At 47.9% G+C, this 24,574-nt stretch overlaps 1 protein-coding gene across 14 annotated transcripts in view; it reads left to right on the forward strand.

Annotated features, from left to right (window-relative positions):
• The window catches only part of MTSS1 (MTSS I-BAR domain containing 1), a 158,259-nt gene that overhangs the window by 47,456 nt on the left and 86,229 nt on the right, over positions 1-24,574 (forward strand). Inside the window, exon 2 of one of the 14 annotated variants that reach the window (XM_047724149.1) lies at positions 6,744-6,748. The exons of the other annotated variants lie outside the window; for them this stretch is intronic. The gene's annotated coding sequence lies outside the window, so the exon portion shown is untranslated. The remainder of the gene's footprint in view (positions 1-6,743; positions 6,749-24,574) is intronic. 14 annotated transcript variants of the gene reach the window in all.

Genomic DNA, 24,574 nt, shown 5'->3' on the forward strand with positions numbered 1-24,574 from the left:
GGTCCTGGGTATTCTTGAAAGAGATGAATATAACCGAAGTGTTAAATATACTATTACTATGATCTGTTACATGCTGTTCACACAGTAGAAATGCTATATTGGGTTCTGGAACCCGAGTGCTTTCATTGTGGCCTATAAATAAGCTTTGTTTTCTCCACGATCGTCTTCTCTACCTTTACCTTGGAGTACTCCCTCTGTTCCCTCCTCTCCTACCCCCAATGCATTTTCCCCTGGAGCTCAACTTCCAGGCGCTTCCTTCTGAACTACTTTGAGCTGAGAACAGAAGCAGCAGCTAGTTGGCCATGCACCCCTGGGGTTTGGTAGCTGGAAGAGGGAGGGCCTTCTTCTGGTGATGGGTCCCCTCCCTGTCCTGCGGTCTGATTCCAGGCCTTACCTGATGCTTCTGACCAGGGACAGAGCTGAGCTGCTCACGACTGTCCTGTATTCCAGATGTAGGGTCCAAGGCAGTGGTGAAGAAGCTGCCTTTTAAAAATCTCTTCCTGGGGCACCATTCTGCCTTTTGGACTTTATGTACTGACAACTGAAACTCCAGTATGACTCAGTTTCTGTGTTCCCTAGGGCTTAATACATAAATATTGATTGGAAGAACCTGACTTCACTGTTTTTGCAAGCCCTGGTTACAAAAAAAGAAGTTCTGGAGTAAATAAGGAAGACTTGAGTTTCAAGAACGTCTTGGCAATTGTTGGAGGCCATTTTGGTCAAACCCAAACTAGAGTGTATGTGGGTTATGACCCTTTTTGATGGTGGCTGTTGGGGTGAGGCCTGGTCAAGTCCTGTACAGGGTGTTGTATAAATTTTCTCCCATTGAGGAGTTGGGCTGCTTCCTAAACGTTCTCACAGATCTTGTTGCAACGTGTGGGAGGTTTCGAGATTCTCGCTGTCTATAAATCTTGCACTGGCGTTCTCGGATGTTCAGTGTGAGGTATGAGTCAATGTATTGTGGGTTTCTACACCACGTCCAGCTCTTGCATTGTGACCAAATAGCAGTTGGTCCCATGGTTCACCCAACACACACAGGATGCTCTTAGAGGGCTGGGGCAGCTTCTGGAAAGGGCTTTTGAAGTAGATCAGGCAAGGATTTGGGCCCAGTAGAGCTAACTGTCCAGAATGGGAAAGAACGCATGTACCTTCCATCCAATTACTCACAGGAAGAAGTGACCATTTCTGTGGAGACTGGAGTTATTTTTGAATCTTCTTTGGTGGACCTTTGCCCAGATGAAAATCTGATCTTTCAAAGTGTAGGGAAACATACAGAACGAGTACACGTCCGTGTAGACATTGACTCCGGAGGCCAGCGGGCCATTTGTCAGGTAGAATCTCATGTCACGTAAGTTAACCTTCTTGCCTCAGTAAAAACAGAAAGAGGGAGATGGAATGAGGGAGGTGAGGGGACAGAGGGAACGCACCACACGTGCAGGTAAGCTTTAGAGGTAAAGAATTTGAGCCTGTTTCTTATCAGGCTCTGCACCAGTTTATCTAACTCTGCACTAGTTTATCTAACTCGCATAAGGTCGGGGCAGGTCACAGACCTGAATGAGTGGAGTCAGGCTGCCAATGGGAAAACATGTGGCCTGTCTAAAGCAGGCGATGACCCTGTTGTCTCGTTGGAATGTGGGCCTAGATCCTTGGAGTTTTAGGAACAGTGCTGTCCAATTGATTGTATTAGACTGTAAGGGGATGGTGATAGCTGTTGTATCCATGACAGAAGTGTTCCATATCTGCATCGTCCAGTAAGGCAGCCACGGGAGGCTACCGAGCACTTGAAATGTGGCTGGTATGACCAAGGAACCATATTTTAAATTTTATTTCAGTTGAATTGATTTAAACTGAATAACCACATGTGACTCATGGCTACCACACTAGGCAGCATGGTTGTAGAAGCCAGAATGTGGGTATTACGTGCAGTCTTCTGATTTTTAGGAGTTTCCGGGCTACATTTGGCTTAGTGACTGTCACTTTACAGCATCTACCTAGACGAAAATCAGAGGAGCATTTAGAAAGTCCTGATACTTGGGCTTCGCTCTCGGATGGCTCCTCTGGAGTGGGGCTGGGCTTCAGGATTTGCTCAGGTACCTGGGCTGGTTCTAAGTGTGGACAGGGTCAGAAATCACCTCTTAGACCCTGAGCATGGGAGGCTGATCGGACAAGATCCTCAAAGCCGCTCTAGTGTCCAGTTACTTCCAGTTCCTGTACGTGTTCCGGGAGGATGGTTATACCTGCCTCTTAGAGTAGTTGCAAAGACTAAATAAAGTCCGTTAAATGAAAGGAACAAACCAGAGCTGACAGGCAGGTGCTAGGCTTGGCTTACGTACTAGCTAAAGGTTTTGCCTTCGCAGACCAGCCTCGCCTCTGTGAGGGAAGAACACTTTCTCCCAATACCTTCTGAGGTTCTCCAGCGAGGGCCCCATGAGTTGGACTGACAAAAGGCAGATTAACAAGAGAAAGACATAAACATTGATTTCATGTAAGTTTCATGCCAGATGGGAGCCTTCATAAGGAAATGAAGATTCTAAGAAATGGTTAAACCTGAGTGCTTTTGTACGTTTTGTTGAAGAGTAGAGAGTCATGGGAAAATGTGGTGGGACAAAAGGGTAGAGACTAAGGTAGTTACTGGGCAAGCGTATCAAGGCCTGTTCATAAGCGTTCCTCTAGATTTCCCTCTGAGGGCAGAGAGTCCTTCCTGCACCTGCTGCTTCTCAGATCCCTTCAGCTTTAAGTATTTCTTATGTCAAAGTGGCATAGTTGGGGGCAGCATGTCCTGATCCCCCTCACCACTTTGGGATTCAGACTGTGCCTTGGCAAGACCATGTGAGAACCCTCGCTACGGACTATGGAATTTCTGAAGAATGGTCTCGGTCAGGAGTGCCTGAGTCTTCAGATGCCGACAGTCTTCCGAAGTCATGCTCTAAAGCAGGAATGACAGACCACGACAGACAGACGTGTGTTTATCTGCGTCTGTTAGATTCCAAAGCCGGTGCCACTCCCAGGCTAGCAGGTTGGAGTGGAATTCAAAGTAGAGAAAGCAAAGGAGGACAGACGTTTTATAGTTTAAGGAGTGTTTCAGGCGTGCTTGTGCGTGTGTGTTTTTAGGAACAGTGAGTTGCCATTGGTCTGTAAATTCCACAGTGGAGGAGTCTGGGTCCGCCTTGTTCATGTGTTCCTCGGGCCCCGGACATTGGAGGGGCTCATTAAACCTTTGTTGAATAAGTGGGTGAATTAGTGCCAACCAGGCCTTGTACCAAAGCATTGGGATTATTTGAGAAAGATCGTTTTATGTCCCGCTCTCATAAAAGGTTTGGAGAGGCTAATTAGTTTTTTTTGGGTCACAGAGCTAAGTGGCAGAATCAGTATTTTAAAGTCTGGTATTGTTCCTGTAAGACCATGCTAACTTCATTGCCATAAATATAAGTACTAATGACACATACACAAACACATACGTACCCCCAAAAAGAAAAAATATATATGTGTACTGACTTCTAGGTAAAATCATTTCTAAAATATCTGCAGCAGATCAAAGGCGGATCAGCTGGGATTATGGATCTGGGAGGGATCAGCCCCAATTTATCACATCCATACTGCGGGTAAATCACTGAACACTCTCAGGGATCAAAGACCTTTAGGGGAAAAGGTGTGTTTTGATATCCTTTATATCCGACAGCGTGTCCACTGCTGAACCCACAAGGGGAATCTAAGTAGTAGCTAGGGGTCTGATTCAGAAAACATAATACGTATCCTCATACTTCTTTTTCAAGGAGGAGAGAGTGAAAGCTTAACTTTAGAAGTAAGGAGGCACGTTTTAAAATTTGTAGTCTCCTGCCAAGAAGTGATGAAAGGAGTTTTTGGGCTTTCTTGGGGTTCGAGTGACAGAGGTGGGTGCTTTCTTTCTGAAATGTACTGTTGTAATGTCACCTGTGCCTGGTTTTGTTTTGGTTTGTGCAAACCTCTAAACCTTCCCCCGCCCCGATCCTAAAAACCCCCCATGTATACTACATCCCTAACAAGCTGACATCAGCCATTTAGAGCAGGGTCGGGCAGACTGGACCCTGTGTGCCATGTCCCCTCCCTGTTGGCCCGGGAGCCGAGAGTGTGTTTTTTTTTTTTTTTTTTTTTTCACAGTTGGAAAAAAGGAGTCATGTTTCACGATGTGTAAAAATGAACGTGAAATTCAGACTTAAGGGTTCATCCATAAAGGATTTTTGGAACAGAGCCAGCCAGTTAGCATGTGGCTGTTGGTCTGTGGCTAGTTTTGGAGTCGAGTCTTTGTACTGGAGACCTAATGGCCCACAGAGCCTAGGATAATTACTCAGGGACCCTTTTACTGAAAAAATTTGCTTTGATTTAAAGCAAAGTAGGTTGGGAGGAAGGAGAGTGGGGATGGAGGTAGAGGTGGAAAGTCTGTGTCCCTTCCCTTTTCCCTGCTTTTGGTAAAACTTAAATGCTCCAAATGAATCTTTAAAAAAATTTTTTTTTCCCTCCTGATTTCGTGTATCCCTGCATTGAAAGTCTTGACGGAGGGGAGATAAAAGAAAAAAAATGAACCATTGGTGATGATGGAGGCCTCGGGAAGGAAGGCTTTGATGTTGTTGAGCAAGGGAGTTCTTACGGCTCCTGCTCTCTTCTGGGGCCCACCCCCAAGACCTCTACAATTCTGAGTTGACAGTTTTCCTCTCTGCGTCACAGAGGGAACACAGTGTGAGCGTGTCCATCTGACTGACTTTGTTATGTATGCGGTGAGGAGTACTTGACGTGACACAGTGAATCATGCCAAGTTGTGTCACTGCGCCGCGTGCCTGTGCTGGGCCGACTCCTGGGGACGGTGGCCAGCCAGCCTCTGTCCTCAGGTGAGACTGTGTTTCGCCCTGTCAGGGAGCCTGTTGTATGGGGTTCACTTTGTACACTGCATCTGAAGCCCCTCACCTTGGGTTTAAAAACTGTTCGGGGGAACTGAGACTTCTTCATCAAGAGCTTCAGTCTCTGGGCCCCTCCAGGGGTGGGTTCCCTCTGTGCGGAGGAGGAGTGGGGTGAGAAGCTGAACAACAGGAACATGGATGGGGATGACATGAGCCTTCCCAAGTCTAGATTAGAGCACATGCCTCTTCCGTTCGACCCTGCCGGTGTGGGGAAGGCCCTGCGGGTCCCTCAGGCCAGCGGTGGCCCGGTGGTTGCCCGCCTGGAAGTCTCGGGATGGTAGTGAAGGTGTCCACTGGAGGAAAATCGTCCCGGCCATGTAAGGTCTGGGTGTCCTGAAGTCTCTGAATTCGGTGGTGAAGAAGTGTGGGACCAGAGACAGGGAGCTTTGCTTTTGTCCTCCCCCGTGTCTCATTTCTCTCCACATTCCTACAGCATCTTTACTTTGGAAAAAATTCAGTTCTTAGGTTGGCCTTTACATCTTTCATTCAGGCTAGGGATAATGTCCAGTTCTGTACTCGTTCTGTTACATTCTGAGTTATGATTGATTAAAAAAAAAAATCAAGTCATGGATAAACACCTGTTCATTCCTTTCTTCACAAAGTCTTCATGTGTCTGACTTGGCCTTGGTAGTCGTTTGCCAATTTTCTTGATTAAGATAAAGAAGGTTGCGTAGGGGAAGGATTTGAGTGCGATGAATTAATGAAGAGGGCAGCACGCCCCAAATGTCATTCAGACCACTGGGGTCTGCCTCACAAAGTTGTTAGAATCAAAGATAAAAGTTCTTCAGGAGTTGGAACTTGCTACAGGAATGTTCGTAGCAGCTCTAACAATAGCCGAGAGGTAGAAACAGCCCAGCGGTGTGTCATGGGATGAATGATGATCCAGTTGTGGTATATACACACTATGGAATATTCTTCAATCCCAACAAGGAAGGAAGTGCTAGTATTTGCTACAACTTGGATGAACCTTGAAAACATGACCCTACATGAAAGTCAGACACAGAAGGTCTCCCATGATTCCGTTTATGTGGAACTTTCCGAATAGGTAAACCCATAGAGACAAAAGCAGGTTTGTGGTTGTTAGGAGTGGTGGGAGTGGGGGACGGGGACTGACTGCTTAATGGGCATGGGAATTTATTCTGGAGCGATGAAAACCTTCTGGAACCAGGTAGAGGTGGTCACTGCACAACATTGTGAAGGTACTAAATGCCCTTGAATTGTTCACGTTAAAATGGTTAATTTTATGTTATGTCCATTTGACTGACATGAAAAAAATATACTGGGGTGCCTGCGTGGCTCAGTTGGTTTTGGTGGCCGGCTCTCAGTTTGGCCTCAGATCATGATCTTGGGGTGGTGGGGTTGAGCACCACATGGGGCTCTGTGCTCAGCAGGGGTTCTGCTTGAGTCTCCCTCTGCCCCTCCCCCTGCTTGTCCCTGCTTGTGCACGTTCTCTCTCTCAAATATTTATATATGTGTGTGTATATATATTTTTTGCTGTATTGCCAGGAGCTGTCAGTCCCTGATGTGCTTGGTCTATAAGCTGTACCAGGAAAACACAGCTTCACACAAGGGACCCCAAGGCTGGGATGATAGAACTTGCTCAAAGTCAGGTCACTGGGGAGGTGGCAGTGGTAGGGTTGGCACCTGGGTCTTCCCATGCATCTTTATTATTTCCCCGTGATACTTTCTGGCAGGGCCATGGGAGAAGCCAGCAACATAGACGGACTAATGAAGGATTACTTCCTCTGGAAGCTGCAAACCCACGTCTCAGGGAAAGATAGTTTCTTGACAGCACTTGCCGGGGAGCAGAAGGCTCAGTTCCTGCTCGGATTCTTACTGGCTGTGCATGTTTGGCCTGGTTACTTCCCTAGCTCTTTGAGCTAGTTTTCTCTCTTTTAAAATAGAGTAAGACCTAAGAGGGTCGTTCGGAGTTTTTAGTAAGATGTGCAGCCCTGGGCAAGGTTTTAGGAAATATAATATAATCTGCTACATACCTGCTCCTTCTACTCTGGTTCGTTACAAGTCCTGGAAGGGGTCGGGGAGAAGCCGTGTGGCTTCTGAGGTCTCCCTGCGTATCGAGATGTCCTGGGGGAGCCCCCATCCACCTTGAACCACGTTCCAGCTTGGGGTACTGTCATTTTCCTTCTGCCCTCCCGTGTCTCGAGGGGCTGGGATCACTCTCACAGTCGGGTGGCATCCATGACACCGAAGGGTGCCTAATGGCTTACTGGCAGGTGCCTTCTGCCGTTTTTCAGGTGGATCTGGCGTTTGGCTCCGTGAAGCAGCGCAGTGTTGGGGAAACATCTTGGGCTCTGAAAAAAGAAAGAAACAGTGCTTGCAGTTGCTAAACACGTCCCTGTCCCTGCTTCATGATGCACTAACAGGAGGCAAGAGAAACCCTGCCTCCAATCTGGGTCTCCTTATCTTCCTGTAGTAACAGGAGTCGGAGCGGCCCATCTGTGCTGCTTCAGAACAAACAACAATGAAGTCATAGTGCTTAAAATAGCGCAGGGTGGAATGGTGGCGAGCAGCCACCTTGCCTGACTGCCCTTGGGGACTCTCATGCAGCATTTCGGCATCTCGGCCTTGCGCTGGGTCCACTGGGTCCACTGGGTGTGTCTGTGTCTGGGTCCTGCTGTCCTTGTGAGCAACTCGGGCACCCTCGAGGGCCTTTCTTCAAGAGGAACATGCTGTGCAAAGGCGTGTGTGGTCTCCTCTCTGGCTTTGTATTCTGTGTTATGTGGCTTTCCCTCTTCCTCTCTGCTGTCCTTACACATTTTGGTGCTGCTTTAAGACACAGCTCACCTTGCTAACATAACACACCTGTCCAGGGTAGCATGTAGGGGGAACTGAGTTTCCTAGCTTGCGGAGACCGTGAAGGAGACCCTGACTGCTTAGTCTGGAGCCAAGGGCATGGGTGTGGTTCTTGAGGTTTAAATCAAGTGGAAAGGACAAAGTCACCCTCCTTCTCTTTCCTGGACAACACATGAGAGGCCACAGTTCTCCATGATGCCATTCTTCCTTCTCCATATTTTTAAGAGGACGAAAATAATATTACTGGGTTAATACCATCTTTGCATCCCTTAGCGTCTGGGTGCGTCTTATTAATTCCCTCCACACATGCTGGAAAAAAGTACATCCTCAACTAGCATTCTTTGAGATGATCACGAAGCATCTATTCCAGTCGACATTCGTAAGGTTATTGGATGGGCATGACTGCCCAATTTCCTGCAAAAAAAAAAAATGTCTACAGGACAGTACCTACTAAGTGTGGAGACATGTACCCTTAGTGTGTGTTGTGATGGTTAGGAATTTTTCTAGGAAGTCACTGAATATAGCAAAAATTGAGCTTTCATCTTTTTATTGTCTTATACAAAGACTGTTGATCATGATGTGTTTATGAGTGGAGGCTCCCAGTCTCCTTGAGTGATGCTTATAAGAGAAATGGATGTTGATCATGGCAGGTATTTCTTGGGGCAGGAGGCTGTGTTTTTAATTAAGATGGTGTTTATAGAAGGGATATCTGGTGTTCCTCGCCCAAGAGCTGTTATCTAAAGGCAGCTGTCTACAGTCATAAAATCTAACTTGAACTTGGGACATCTTGAACTAATTTGCTACTGCTGTGAATCCTTCTCCAGAATTTGAGCCACCAGCAGGAATGGGAATGTCTTGGAATACTCTCTCTACTTTCATCTTCTGAAAAGTTAGCTGCTTTCTTCTTCTTCTTCTTCTTCTTCTTCTTCCTTCTTCCTTCTTCTTCCTTCTTCTCCTTTCTTCTTCCTTCTTTCTTCCTTTTTTTTTTTTTTTTTAAAGATTTTATTTATTTTAGAGAGAGAGCAAGTATGAGCGAGGAGGGAAGGAGAGGGAGAGAGTCCCAGGCAGGCTCTGCTCTGAGTGTGGAGCCCAAGGTGGGACTCAGTCTCACCACCCTGAGATCGTGACCTGAGCTGAAACAAGAGTCAGATGCTTAACCGACCAAGCCCCCCGGGCGCCCCATGAAAAGTTATCTTTCTTCGTGCAAATGCTGGGTGTCTCCAAGTTCTTATGCTGTGAAGTTTTAGAAGACAGTGCAGCCAATGAAAGCGAGGATAGTGAAGGAAGACTTCATGGAGGAAATGTGACTTTTCTGGTCCTGCAGGACTCTGTTTGGGTGGAAAGGGGGAGGACAGCTTGGCACTAATGAGGGCCGTGTGGAGACGCCTCTCTTGAGGGGAGAACAGGTGAGTTGGAAGCCATGAGAGAAGAGTGGTTTGGCACAGTTGGAGAGGTAGGGGAAGCTCTGATTTTGGAGGGGGCTCTGTGGAGATGAGAAGTGCTGTGGGGAGAGAAGTGTTCAAGGAGGGTAGCCTGACGTGAGGGACTGGAGCAGTCCAGACCTGATGAGCGTGTTGGGATGCAGAGGCACCTCAGAAAACAAAACTGAAAAGGCACATGTCCTAGAAGTTCCCATCTGAACTGATGACAGTGGAATATCAAGGCGGCCTGAGTCTTGTACCGAAAATGGCAGCTGCGTGAAGAGACCTCTTGGCCCTCATGGGCTCTTACCTCAAGGCTCATGAAAGAGATCGTGAAAGAGATGATTGGAAGTCTTCAGAGGCAGGAGAGCCTGGAAGCCACCTCTTTCATCCACAGTCTCTGGAGTTTTCTTCTTTAACCACTTTAAAGATGGGAGGAATTGTTTTCTTAGTAATTAAGTTCACGCGGTTCCTTTTATTGTGCCTCCTTAACCTCTGACGCTCACTGCTCCTATCTCATCATGCAAATAAGATGATGTGGTGGATGTGCTTGGTAGCCCCTAGGGTGCTGTACAAATGCGTTTATCATAAGCCCACTTCCTTATTTTTATCCTCTCAAGCTGTCAGTTCTGAGGGCACCATGTTTGCGGAGCTTGCCCGCACGTTTGTATTTAAGGTCATAGCTCCGCGTGATTTAGAAGAGTCCTTGGCCAGTAGAACAGCATCAGAAGTCCCCAGTGGCCTATGGGGCTGTGTGGGAGGCCCCATTCGAGCCCCCCCCCCCCCCCCCCCCCCGCACTTGTTCCCATAGTGTGTTGTGCTCAACCCTAAGGGCATAAGCTCCTCTCCACCCCAGGATCACTGGCAGGATATCCTTGCCGTTCCCTCTGCCTGGAAGATCTTCCGCCTGCTTCCGTACAAGTTTCAGCTCAAATGCTAACGTTAAAAAGGCCTTCTCTGAACACCCACCCACCCCAGGTTAAATACCTCATCCTCCTTTCTCTACGCGCCACCACCCTTCTTCCTTCTCTCTTCCACTGCCCTGTTTTATGGCTCTTGGAATGACATGAAATTTGTATTCGCATGACTTCTTGGATCTGTTTCCTGTCCATTAGCACGTAAGCTTCACGAGGGCAGAACACTGTGTACATCTGTATCCACAGTACCCGGCATTCAGTAAAGACTTGTTGAGTGAATGAATGAATGAATGAATGCGTAAGAACTTTAAATGAATGAACTTAAAAATAGCTTGTGCTTGCAGACGCATCCTTCTGTGGAGATGATATTTGGATACTATTACTAGGGCAGGAGTGAGACTCTCGTACCATCTGCCTTTGTATAGTGTAGGGAGACCTGAATGCTGTAACTACCAGTTTTCTTTCACCAGGATTAAACTAGGAAGAGCAAATAGTAACTTCGCTTATAGTCAAGTGGAACCAGCCGATGTAGCACCTGAGCTATGAAGGTCTTCGCTTTGCCTTGTATCCCTGAGTATGGGTAGACAGAGATATCGAACATTAGTAAGAGCCAGCCAAAACTCTGTGGCTTACTGTCTTTGACTCATTTGTGCCTGGGACCTTTTGTAGTACTGTAGCATCCTACAAAACTAAAATCATACTGCCTTGAATATATTCCCCAGCTAGCTCTTTTTTCCCTGCCCCTGGTCCAAGAAATCTGAGCTTTATCTTAAGGGCTTGTTTCTCTGTTTCAGATGCCTATCATTAACAAGTGTGTCTATCCAGTTTGGAGCAAGCCATCTCGTAAAAGTAGGACGGGGAGGTCGTGCAAACATCAGAGCCAAGCGCGTTTTATTTACCCCTTGGTTAGCGTCATTTGTCACAGTATCTCTGTGTAGTGAGCTGGTGACACCCACGCAGTTTCTCAGGCTGTGCTTTCTGCTAATTGTTTGTTTAATTAGAAAATGAGTAAGTATTTATAGAGAAAATAGAATCTAAAACCGTGGGGATGAAACCTTTTCTAATTGTGCTGTGTTATCATGGTGTCCTAGGGATTGCGTTTTCGGAGCGTGGAGGTGGTTGGAGGGCTTATTTTGCTGCTTGGTGTTTACTGAGAGATTCATTTCGAGGGGAGCAACACGAAATCCAGTGGCAGTAAACCCAGTTGGAAAAGAGTTTCAAAGCCAGATACAGTCAGATTGTTTATGTAAACCACAAGGCCTGTGTTCACTCAGCGGCTTTGCTGGGGGACTGTGATGGATCCAGGCCTCACGGAAGGTACAGAGCTGAGTGGGTAAGAGCCTATGTGTACCAAAAGGTGTTTCTTTTCTTTTCTCTCTCTCTCTCTTTTAAATTTTATTTACTTGTCAGACAGAGAGATAGCACAAGCAGGGGGAGCATCAGGCAGAGGGAGAGGCAGGCTCCCTGCTGAGCAAGGAGCCTGAAGCGGGGCCCAATCCCAGGACCCTAAGATCATGACCTGAGTCCAAGGCAAATGCTTAACCAACTGAGCCCCCCAGGTGTCCCCAAAAGGTGTTTCTTTTGCATCACAGGAATACAGGGAGTCAGACCTTGATAAACTTTGTAGAATTTGCTGGTAAAAGCTCATATCAGAAGAGGAGCTGTAGCTGTAGCTAAGGATGGACCTTGGGTCCTGGGTACAGGTGTTATTTTCAACACAGTGGTCAGTTTGGGCCAGTTGCCCTGATACATGGAGGTCTTGGTTTCAGCTTTTTTAGGCATCTTTACATTTTTGTTTTCTGGTCATGTTCAGAGGCATTGATTTTTTTTTTTTTTTTTTTTCTTCCTCCCTCCCTTATAACTGAATGTGGTATGTGGTTGAAGAACATCAGGATATGTTACGTTGACCTTGCAGGTCTCTTTGCCATCCTGAAACAAAATGGCTGATGCCTCACTCCATGACTGCGCGGAGCAAGGAATCCATTTTCGGACAGATCCGCAGGGTAGGAAAGAGAAGGCAGGTGTTGAGCATGGGGCAGAGCTGGGGTGAATTCCTGCTGTAGTTGTGAACTGAGGGGTGGAAGCTCAGCTTTGGGTCTTTTGGATCAAGCGGATCTGGTGACACCTCCTGTCCACAGTGCCACTCTCCACCAAGGCATTTGTAGGTTTAGGGCCAGAAGAAAACGTGCTGGAAGAGATGTGGCATGTGGAGCTGGTTGTGCCCATAAGAAAACCAAGTGGGGAGCGTAGAAATACCACCGTCCTCCAGCCGGTGCAGCGGTTCTGTGGAAACACGTGTGGCTGATTGGGCTGCGCCATCTTGGATCTAGAGTTAGCTGGTGGAGCTCACAGCCCTGGAGCCCTTGGACCTTAGTTCTGTAGCTTGGCAGCTGTGGGTCCTTGTGCTAGTTACAGAACCTTTTTAAGACACTGTTTCCTCATTCATCTGAAATGATAATACCTACTTTGCAGGGTCAATATTTGTTTATTTAGTAAAATACACATACCATAAAATTTACCAATTTAACTATTTATTTACTTATTTTAAAAGATTTTATTGACGGAGGTGGGGAGCAAGTGAGTACAAGCAAGGGGAGTGGTAGAGGGAGAGACAGAAGCAGGCTCCCCACTGAGCAGAGAGCCCATTGTGGGGCTCGATCCCAGGACCTGGGGTTCATGACCTGAGCTGAAGGCAGACACGTAACCGGCTGAGCCCCGCAGGTGCCCCTAGCTATTTTTAAAATTTATTTTTAGACGGGGAGGGGCAAAAGGAGAGGGAGAGAGAGAATCTTAAGCAGACTCTATGCCTAGCATGGAGTCTGACGTGGGGCTCGGTCTCACAAGCCCGAGAGCATGACCTGAGCCAAAATCAAGAGTCAGATGCTTAACCAACTGTGCCACTCAGGCGCCCCACCATTTTCGCCATTTCTAGAAAGTGTACATTTCAGTGGCATTAAGTACATTCACATTGTTGTGCAAGTGTCACAACCATTGTCTCTAAAACTTTTCCCTGTCCCTGACTGAAACTCCGTGCCCATCATATAATAACTCCCATTCTTCCCTAAAAGCTGAGATTTGAACCCAGGACTTTGGGCTCCATGTGTCTAGTGTTCTTTCTACCTCATTACAATGTAAGAAGGTTTGGTGTCTCAAATGTTTGACATCTCTTAAGGATCTGTTACGTTAATTGGTACTATCTACAAAATCGTGTTTTCTGAACAACCACAGACCCTCTCCATGACCTAGCAGTACGGGTGGAGGCTGAAGTTCTCGCCAGTGACAGCTAAGCTCCAAATCCCCCCCAGGAGAACGTCCCACGGAGGTCTGCCTACATCCCAAACTCACAGTGGAAGCTCAGATTCTGAGAGGAGGAAATGAAGTCATTGTTCTCCCTTACACCTGAATCCCAGCTACTCCCAGATTTGTTCTTTTTTTTTTTTTCCCCCTTTTTTCTTTTTACAGAGCTAGCAGAGTTAGACTTTTGTCGGGGGTTCATTTGCACTGTTCCTTCTTAAATGGAAATCTTAATTTCTGTTCTTGTTCCCACTCTCTTAGGGTCTGTCCCTCTTGTACACCACCAGCGGCCTCCCCGCTGGTCTCCCCCCGCCTCTCTCCCGCGTGGCCTCCGTGCTGCTGACGGGTTTTCTCTATGGCAGTCCAGACCTGATCACCCCCCTTTTCTATGTGAAAACCTTCCATGACTCCACATCGCTATGAGCTCAAACTCCACTGAATGACATTCTTACCTGCGAGGTGGCTATCCTGAAATATGTGGCGCCCCCCCCCCCCCCCTTGTTCTCCTTGTCCCCAAACTGGACTCACTGACCTGCGGGCTCTTCATCTCCCTTCGGGACAGTTAATGAAAGCTGTGACCTCCCACCTGGAAAGGTGTGTGTTCACGTAAAGAGCTGTCCACCCAGTTTCAAGGGGTGTGTGGATCCCAGCTGCGAGCTTTGCTCTGCTGGACCATTCCCAGGAAGACAGCCCTCGGAGTCTCTTGGCCTTTGCTGGTGCTCTTTCCTTCCAGCCTCCTGTCTCTGTCCCTCCGGCTTCCATCAGTATTTTTCTCCAGTGCACCTTCCTTCCGGAATTAAGTTTTCCTTCTATTGTTCGTGTACGGCACATGACTGGAACACCTGTTTCACATCTGTACTGGAGTTAATAGTTTGCATGGCTGCCTCGCCCATGTGTTCCCAAATGTGATGCCTTACATGTGCTATTCACCCAGGCATGCCTGCCTGCCTGCCTGCCTTCAGCATATGTTTTTCGAGCCCTCTTGAGCTAGCTACAGCGCTGGGTCCCGGGGACATGCTAAGGGATATGCCCCACTGTTTACCCCCAGAGAGATCAGTTTACTGTAGAGTGTATACAGATAAACAGGTCCATGGAGGGAGAGGGAGCAAGAAAAGCCACTTGGAAATCACTGAAGGCTTCCTGGAGGAGGTTGCAGAATGAGGATGGAGACAAAGTAAGCAAAGGCCCCAAAGTGAGACTAAGTGAATGAATGAACTTTGGATGACATTTTATGAACTGAGATCTCGAGAGATGGGAAAAGAGGAATGTAGTGCTCATTGATTAGATTCAGGATGAAGAATAGAATTTGACACTGAACAGATTGTTGAATAGAGCGAAGGCATCTTTAAAGAATCCCAGAGAGAGAACCCTGCAGGACTAATGTTGTCTTCAGGCTCGGAAGGCAGCCCTGCTTCTTGGATATACACGTGTATTCAAATCATGTAAGTGCCGAAAGGTGCCCCACGGATTACCGGATACAAACGTTTGCCTGAGGGCGAGTTATTTACCCTTTCTGTGCTCAGTGTCCATATCAATAAGGGGAGATAAAAATAGATACTTCCTCAAACATTGTCAGTTAAGCTGTGCCTTGATTTTTTTTATACCCATTAAAAAAAAAGCTTCTGGGGCGCCTGGGTGGCTCAGTGGGTTAAAGCCGCTGCCTTCGGCTCAGGTCATGATCCCAGGGTCCTGGGATCGAGCCCTGCATCGGGCTCTCTGCTGAGCGGGGAGCCTGCTTCCCTTCCTCTCTCTCTCTGCCTGCCTCTCTGCCTACTTGTGATCTCTGTCTGTCAAATAAATAAATAAAATCTTTAAAAAAAAAAATAAATAAATAAAAAGCTTCTGCTAATGCAAGTGTGATGTGCTTTTTTAGAGATATTAAAATATGGGGAGAGAAAGGATTGACCACAGAAAGAGTCAAGGTGTGGGCCTGGACTTGGTGAAATGTGGTCATCTGTTTCGTGGGTTCAGGTGGCCAGTGCTGGGCGCACAGTCATTACTCAGTATGTGTTGATGATGATGGTGGTGGAGTTTCTAGAAAGGGGGAAACAGGCCTAGAGGCTGGAGTGACTAATGGCCCCATGTAAGCCAAAGCTCTCTGGAAAGTGCTCTCGTTGCAGATTTGGCGGATTTCCGTCTAGCCAGGTCCTGATGAGCAAGAGCCCGGGCAGCCTGTAATTCCATGTGACCCTGGGTTGTGAGTGTGCGTGCTTTGGGGTATGAGGGAACCCCGTGGTCATCCGCCTTTTCCAGACCTGAGGGAAAATGAAGGGCTCCGTTTCAGAGTGCGGCCTGTAATCTCACAGACCCTAAACTCTGATCTACACGCTCCCAACCATTAGAGAGACCATTTTGTAACCTTAAATGGTCGGGTTCAGACCCGAGTGCCCTGGGTGCTATCAAATTAAAGGCCAGTGGGGAGCCGCTGGGAGGGCTCGGCCACTGGGCCTTGTGGTGGGCGAGCCTTTATCTTGAGACGGGCCTCACCGGAAGGGAACAGCCACGCCTGAGTCTCAGGCGACTTTAATTAGGGCCATGGACTCGGGTGCCCTCTGATGACAGGTTGAACTAAGGCCTGTGGTTCGAAGTCATGAAACCGCTCCTGGGAAGAGCCTAGAAGAGCTGTGGGTGGCACCCTAAGGCCCCCAGGCCTCTGCCGGCCAGTCCGGCGGGCCCCCCTGCCGTGCCCCATCTGAGCTCCACCCTGTCTCCCCTCCCTGGGCGTGGGGTTGCTTCTGTGCTTTTCTCATGGTCTGCCTTTTGTCTGCCAGCACCATGTGGCCGTCACCAACTCGTCCTCGGCTTTCAGACTTGAGCTGGGCATCACCTCTTGAGAAGGCGTCCTGTGAGCCCTGCTTATCCCCTGTGCAACCCCGAAGCCCTGGCTTATCATTCGCATTGCATTCTCCATCAGCATTTTCGGTTCGGCGTGTCTTTTTGCCCTTCTAGAAGACGGGGACGCATCTTATTTTTCTTTGTGTCTCCTGCGCCTTGCCCGTGGCAGACCATTTACTAAAGGTGGCTGGGATGGACTAAGACAGAACAGCAGAAGCTGATACTCTGAGGGCCCTTCGAGGAGGAGGAAGAGGAAAGCAGCCTTTGTGTGTAGGTGAATAACAGGGCACGTGGCAGACGAGCCAAGAAAGCGAAGAGAATTCATGACACCTATTGCATCGAGGAGTGTGGGTTAAAGAGGAAGTGGGGACGCTCCTGCCGTTGACATTGGCAGGGGCATGGATAGGGCAGGTGGGTCATATGGGGCGGATTGTGCATACACAAGCCTGCATTTCCAGCCAGGCTCCCAGGTCCCTGCTCTGGAGGCTTCCGGGGCGGTGGTGGGGGGTGGGGGGGGACTGCAGACGGGCCAGTGAACACAGGGCGCTGGGGATTTTCCTTCCCGCCAGGGGACAAGTGTCCTTAGCTTCACTGAGAGCTCTTTGCTAAAGCCTTTGTGGGAAGCCTCCTTGAGCAAAAGGGCACCTGAGGCTCTGATTTCCTCAACAAACGTGTGTTGTTCACTTAGTATGAGGTTTTATCAAGTGGCCTAAGGAAAAACTTATCAGCACAATGTGCTAGTTCCTGAGAGGGATTTTATGGCCTCAGTGCAAGTGCTCCTTTTCTGAAGAGACACACTTGGGGCCTTGCGAGCAGGTCAGCGCAGGCCCCCTGTTTCTGTGCCGAGGCCATGCAGACAGCCCCTGCCACCGGGACTCTGAGTGTGGGGGTTAGGGTGGGATGGGGGCCCTGACAACCAGGGTCCTCCTCTGGCCGAAGGTGAACAGCTGCCCTTTGCATCAGAAATGGCTCAGGGCCACGCTTCTCAGTCACTCAGGCCCTTAGGAAGTTGCCCTTGATCTCTGTCTACTTCGTCTGACTGCAGAATACAGTGAGGTATAGGGAAGCATTGATGCTTACAAAAAAAAAAAAAATAGTATCAGCTTCGCTCCTCTCCCTGTGATGTCCCAGTATTTATAAAGGTCACAATGGCTTTATTTTACTCTGTGGGGGCAGAGGTTCTCAGCTGTGTGTTAGAATCACTTGGGTAGCTGTTTGAAAAGTAGGTGTGCCAGAGCCTACCTTCAGAGGTGATTCAGAAAGACAGGAAAGAGCTTGGCTCCTGAGTATTTTGGAAAATCTTTCCATCTCCAGGTAATTTTCATGGGGACTCTAAAAACCACGGTATTAGGAGGAAAAGCTTCTTGGTTACAGAGCCCGAGTCCTCTCTTAGTGTCCCCTGCCACACCTGGCAGTTAGTACCGTTCGGAGATCCACCTGCTCGGGCCCGGCCCTGGAACACGGTGGCGACCATCACTGTGGGTCTTCTGGAGCCCCCGGGGGAGAGGGGGTGCCTGTTTGTGTTAGATGAGTAGAAAATGTGGAGACCAGCCTCTCTTCACTCTCAGGCATTGTTGGATTCTGGTCTTCACAAACACTGGCGGGAGGTATCCTGGAATACCCGTCAGCATTAGTAGCGAGTGACTAATGTAAAACGCCATCCTTGCCTTTCCCATCGACTTAGAGACCAAAGAGCAGAGCCCACCGATGAGACGGGGATGGGTCCTTTTCTTTTGTCTTTAATGTAAAGCAAAGCTGAAGTTGGCCTCCTGTTCCATTTTAAAAGCCTCTTCCATTCCCTCCGCAAACGCTTCTGGAGCATTCCTGTGTGCCAGACAACGTGGACACGACGGTAAATAAAGGACAGCCCCAGAACTCAAGCCTTGCTGAGTCTAAGCAGGGGAGATAGGGAGAGCAGACGAATGCAGAGAAGCGTAATAGGTTCTAAATGTGTGATGAGCAAACTGTGAACAGGCTCTTTGCTAAAGCGGATTTGGCGGTTTGGATAAATAGGGAAACCCTTTAGGAGGCGCTGCTGTGCTGATTTGGTTTCCCAGCCCCATCCTTGAAGGGTGACATTTGTAGGGAGAGGCGGGTGCAGGAAGGAAGCTTGCTGCCCCTCACCTGGGCTGGGAAGGCTCTGGCTTGTGTTTTCTCCCAGCGGTGCCTGTGTCTGTGGTTTTGCTGGGATCCCACTACCTGCTCATTTGGCCTTTTTGTGCATGATGGTCACATGTCCGTTCCCACGTGCAGATTCCTTTCGAATCAGTCCAAGAAACAGAAGAATGCGCGCTTTGGTGGGCGCTGGGGAACTGGGTCATGAAGCGTGCTCTTTGTCTAGATACTGTAATTATCAGCCTCTGCAGGCATGGGCTGTTTACAAATATCCATCGGTTTACAGGACACACACACACACACATACACACAGCCCAGAAGGAATAAACCAACGTAATTTTGGAGTTGTTTCTGGGTCATGGTTTTTCCAGGCTTTTTAAAATCTTCCGTATTACCCTTTCTATTAGAAAAAGCAGATCGACTTCAGTTTTTAAAACATAGACCTTAGTGAGTTTTTCTTACTGAAGCTCTTTACTCAAGGGATGAATGTTCCATGTGATAAACTTCATAATGACCAAGGGAGCTGAGTTCTCATGCCCTGGGCATCTTGCTGCGCCCTGGGTCTGGTTTTTCCTGTTCACTGATCCTTGCCTCCCTGTCTCTGTGTCTGTCAATTGAAAATGGCTTCAGGGCATCAGTCGCTCCCCCTTTGGCCCGGGTGGGGAAAGGGGCCTTCACAGTGGGAGAACCAGAGTATCGAGGGGGAGAATTTGCTATCAGAGGGGAGGGTTCTGGGCTTCCCGAGCTGAATCAGCATGTGCTGCACCCCCCACCCCTGCCCTGGGGTTTCATCCCCATTCACACCATACACACTTAGAGCCTCCTTCATGGAAATCGCGGGATTGCTTGGATTTCCTCACAAAGCCATGGCCTCCTTGTTGGTATAGAGTGGGAGGCATCTCAGTCCAGGCAAATACGTGGGTGAGTGGGGGGACGGTTAAGCTCTAACCCAGGAAGTTCCTTATCTGTTGGAGGAGTGGAATAGTGATCTGAGCTTTGGTGGGGGAGGCCTTGCTGATTTATTGCCTCACCCTGTGTGTGTGTGTGTGTGTGTGTGTGTGTGTGTGTGTGTATTTGTCTCGAAATACCATAATATTACCTTCCAATTATAACCTTGTGTCATTGGTTTCTTGCCCCTCGTTCCCCTGTTGACTTTATTTTGGCTAAAATGCCTCCCTGTTCTAGGGCTTGTGTTTTCATGGCACAACTTATCCCAGAGGGCTCCCAGGATTGTGCTTTTTTGAAACCTGACTCTATGCTGCCCAGTGCCTTGTTGTCTCACACGGTTGAGCCCAAAGCCAGTGCAGGACTTTTCAAAGTTCTTTTCTTTAATGTACCTGTGTAGATCACCTTAAAGTCCGAGGATATCCCTGAGGCGGTTGCTTGGTTTTGAGATCTAACTGGTTAGAATGGCCATCCCACCTGCCATATTTCGTGTGCATGTGTGTGTTGGGGGGCGGGGGGGCAGTACCTTTGAGTAGGTGAAGATGCAGACTCTTTGTAATATTCTGTGGCTTTTGGTTCTCAACTTCCATGGGAAATGGATGACAAGGTCTGATTTTAACAGAGAGAGAGTCGGGAGGAGGGTTATTCTTACAATGGTGGGTCCCTGATGGACGGTCCCACAGTGTAGTGATGACCACATCTGCCCGAACACGTTTTATCCCTGTATTTACTTCTGTTTAGTGATTTTATTGGTACTCTCATTTAATTCTGTGCTCAGGATCATTCTCACTGTCTGAGGTTGATTTAATATCCTTCTCTAATGTCTTCCCAGTACTTTAGTACATTCTGTTTTTTCCTGTATGTTTTATTAATTCCTCGGGATTACGGGTGCTCCACTCATCCATCCGTCCACCTTCTGTTCACGCAGCCGGCCTTTGAATGCCCGCCACGAGCCAGGTGTCTTGCTAGATGCTGCTGATTTGAAGATGCGTGAACCAGAATCCTTCCCTTCAGGGCCTTGGTCGAGATAGAAATATCTCTGGGAAGCCAGTCCCAGGGAAAATGTGATCCAGAGGCTGGGAAAGGTTTCTGTAAGAAGGCGGGGGGGCATCCTGGTGGGAGCGGGGTGGCCCAGTGTCACTCCATCACTCTGCTTAGGGAGAGGACGCAGAAGGTGACTGGGTAATTTATACATGGTCCCCTTTGATCCTGTGACAATTGTACCTTGTCTGTTTCCTCCCAAGAATTTCTGTGGAGTTTATAATTTAGCCAGTGGGAACAGTGTGGTTGAAGTGTTTGGCTCTTTGCTTCTGGAGCCAAATCATAGTTCTCAGCCTTTAATCTCCTGAGAAATGAGCTGAGCGGCTCCATGTGATTTTTAGGTAGCTTTTCTGGAATAAGCCTAGAGGGCTGATCTATGGGCCCTTTTCACTTTATTTGAAGAGAAACAGCCCCGGTACTATCAGGTCAAGGTGTGCGTTCCTGAGATGTGTGTCACTAAAATGCATCAAGAGTCACAGTGAAAAGTAAGGAACTACAGCTGGCAGATCCATAGATTCTGAGCTCTTAGACCGGCGTGGAGGTTGCTACTGTTTGGCTCTTACGTATTTACAACCACCCTAACATGAGAAATAACTGTTCTAAGCAGGACGTAAAGGAAATTTTCATAGCAACCTGTTTCCTATCTGATCATCCACGATTCTAGTTGTATCAAGGTTCTTTAGGAGGGTTGAGTTCTTGTAAAGGAACTGTTTGTCAGGGTTAAGCTGGTAGATTATTAACATCCAAGACGACAAATTCAGAATTGCTGGGATTTGTTCACATTTGTTTGAAATAAGGCCAAGATGGTATGTGAGTCAGTGTGAGCTTCTGTGACGAAAATATCACAGGTGGGCTGGCTTAAACAACAGATTTTGTTCTCACAGTTCTGGAGGCTGGGACCTCCAATGTCAAGGTACTGGCCTATTGGGTTCCTTGAGAGGCTGTGCTCCTGATCTGTAGTTGGATACCTCCTTGCTGTGTCTTCACGTGGCAGAAAAGATCACCTCTCTTCTGTCTCCTTTTACAAGGGCACTAACCCCTCTCCCTATGGGGACTCTGCCCTCATGACCTGTTTCCCTCCCAAAGGCCCTCCGTCCAGATACAGTCACCCTGGGGATTAGGGCTTCAGTATATGAATTTCCAGGGGGGACACAGCATTCAGTCTGTAGCACTTCATTTCATGATGACTTCATTACATAATGCTCGTAATTTGACAACTTGAAATGGGTTCATAATGAGGTTATCAGCTAGGTTCCAAACTGCCTGTGGGGTGGATGTGTGAGCCGAGGGTCTCATGCCTCTTCAAGGAGTTTGGTACCTGGGGGGTCCTGTGTGTCACTCGAAGGCCCTTGTCTCCTGGTTAAATTTGGACTGGGGCAAGGGCTGTGTCTGGTTTGTGTGTGATGCATGGGTGCTGGGCTTGGGGTGACCCTGGAATTCTCTTTGGCACAGAGTTGCTCCTGAGCCTTTGTGTCTTTGTGCTCTGTTTTGGCTCCATGTGGAGAGAGCTGGCCTCTCTGTTTACATGTAGTCCATCTGCGACTAAATGTCTTTTTTTTTTTTAAAGCTTACTCTGCCTTTAAAATCACATATGTGTCAAGAAGAAGGAAATCGATCCTTCTAATTTTTCTGGCTTTATTTAAAAAAAAACTTTTTAGTATGGTAAATTTTTAAAAAGATTTTATTTATTAGAGGGAGAGAGAAAGAGCACATGCAGAGGGGAGGCGCCAAGAGAGAGAAAGAAATAGACTCCCCGCTCAGCAGGGAGCCAGATGTGGGGCTCAGTCCTGGGATCCCAAGATCATGACCTGAGCCAAAGTCAGATGCTTAACCAACTGAGCCACCCAGGTGCCCTAGTATGGGAACTTTTAAACACACACGCAAAAGGAAACTAGACACCCAGACACTCTGATGAACCCCATTTACCCATTACTCAGGTCAACACCCAACAACTTGCCACTGGCCTCCTTTCAGACATGCACGGCCCTCCTGTTTTGTGTGCTACGGTGTCTTAGAGCTAAATGCACACATGACTTTACCCATCTACACTTAAGCAGGAACCACTAACGGATTAGACTTTAAAAAAAACAACAGGCTGTAACCACAATGCTGTTATCACTTCTAACAAAATTAACAGTCATTTCTTCACATCGTTAGTCTGTAGTCTGTTTTCCTCAATTGACTCAAATGTCTTTTATTTTTATTTATTTTTTTAAGTGGCGCAGGGAGGCAGAGGAGGAGAGAATCTCAAGCAGACTCCACACCCAGCGCACAGCCCAAAGTGGGGCTCGATCCCAGGACCCTGAGGTCATGACCTGAGCTGAAACCAAGAGTTGGACACTTAACTGACGGAACCGTCCAGGGGCCCCTGACCCACATGTCTTCTGTGTTAGTTCATTTGAATCCAAATACAAAGTCCTATCATTGTATGTGTTGATATGTGCTTAAATCTCTCCTAACCAAATCTAATCAGTAACTGGCCCTTCTTTATTGATGTGGATGTCACTGTCACAGCACATGGCACTCTCCGGGTTGTACTGCGGGTACAGTTCAGTGGTAAATTCTTTGAAGACAAAAGCTTTAGTGCATGTCCCAGCACCTGGTGGAAGGGGGTTCTTCGTGGGGTTTCAAGGACTCTGGGTGCTCTCACTGGCGTGAGGCCACAGTAGAGACCCCTCTCTGCTCTGCGGGGGTGAGGAGGGGCTTTCTGGCTACTGGAGAATTCGCATGGAGCTCCATATCCAGTGAAGGGAAGTCGAAAGCCCCAGACACTCGGAAATGCCATTCTCTGTGTCCAGCTGACTGTCGCAACAGAGTTGGCATCGAACATCTTGCCTTGTAGAATCATTTGCAGTGATTTAGGGAACAAACGCTTCCCTGGAAGGGCTCAGTGGACTTGCTTGGTACACAGGCGGGACTCTGCTGGCCCCTATGGCAAGAACCCCGACCTGGGCTGAGCCACAGGGTGGCTGCGCTCAGCACACCTGCCTCGTAAGCACATTGTTTTCTGGCCCACATGTCGCTCTGCTTTTTATGGGCTACAGAGTAGGAAAGGGAGGGTAGGGTAGTGCTTCACTGGGAAGTGGTTCTACGATGAGGGCTAGAGGGCCTGACTGATCCTTAAGCACTCTTGTTAGACTGTTAGAGGTTTGGGCACTAGAAGACAAGAGCCCGGCGCTCTGTTCTGTTACTTTCTAACTCTGTGGCCTTGAGCAAGTTATTTGAGCTTCAGGGCGTGCTTGTCAAAAATGGGCAGAAAGATAACTGTGTAGGTTGGTGAGAAGTGTAAGTAAGTGTAAAGAGCTGTTCCCATTGGTTATCGTGTTTGCTAATACAGACCTTCTTGACTTGCAATGGGGTTACGTTCCCATAAACCCACCATGAGCTGAAAATACCGTGAGTGGAAAAAATGCATGTCACACCCCTAACCTATGGAACATCCTAGCTTAGCATCCCATATGCCCAGAACACTTATATTAGCCTATAGTTGGGCTGAATCATCTAACACAAAGCCTGTTTTGTAACTAGGTATTGCATATTTCATGTCATTTACTGGATATCGTACTGAAAGTGACAAAGAGGATGGCTGCGCAGGATGGGCTGTCAGCATATTGGTTGTTGACCTTCGTGTGGATATATCCCACATATGGTTAGCAGGGGAAAGATCCCCACTCAGAATTCTAAGTACATTTTCTAACGTATGTGTATCACTTTTGCACCACTGTAAAGTTCAAAAAAATCACAAGTTGAACCATTATAAATCAGGGACCTATCTCTAGATAGAACACGTTATGCTTATCCCAGAGTAGTCATGGAACTTATGTCTTCTCTTTCTTGGAAATGCCACTGGGACCTTGAAGGGTACCCAGCTGGCAAAGGTCACCTTGCTAGTAGAGACCGGGCCAGGTCAGCATGAAGTATCTCGACTCCTAGAATTCTTTTTTTTTTAAAGATTTTATTTACTTATTTGACAGAGATCACAAGTAGGCAGAGAGGCAGGCAGAGAGAGAGAGGAGGAAGCAGGCTCCCGGGCGAGCAGAGAGCCCAATGCGGGGCTCGATCCCAGGACTCTGGGATCATGACCTGAGCCAAAGGCAGAGGCTTAACCCACTGAGCCACCCAGGCGCCCCAACTCCTAGAATTCTTGACGTAAGAATATGCACCACGGGGTTTAGCATGAACCTTTGAGTGTTTACACATTATGAAACTTGTTTTTCTCAGAATTCTTCAGAATTGTGATTTGCGATTTCTTCTGATCTAT

The sequence above is a fragment of the Lutra lutra genome, chromosome 4, assembly GCF_902655055.1.
Source record: "Lutra lutra chromosome 4, mLutLut1.2, whole genome shotgun sequence".
In the NCBI taxonomy this organism is placed as follows: Eukaryota; Metazoa; Chordata; class Mammalia; order Carnivora; family Mustelidae; genus Lutra; species Lutra lutra.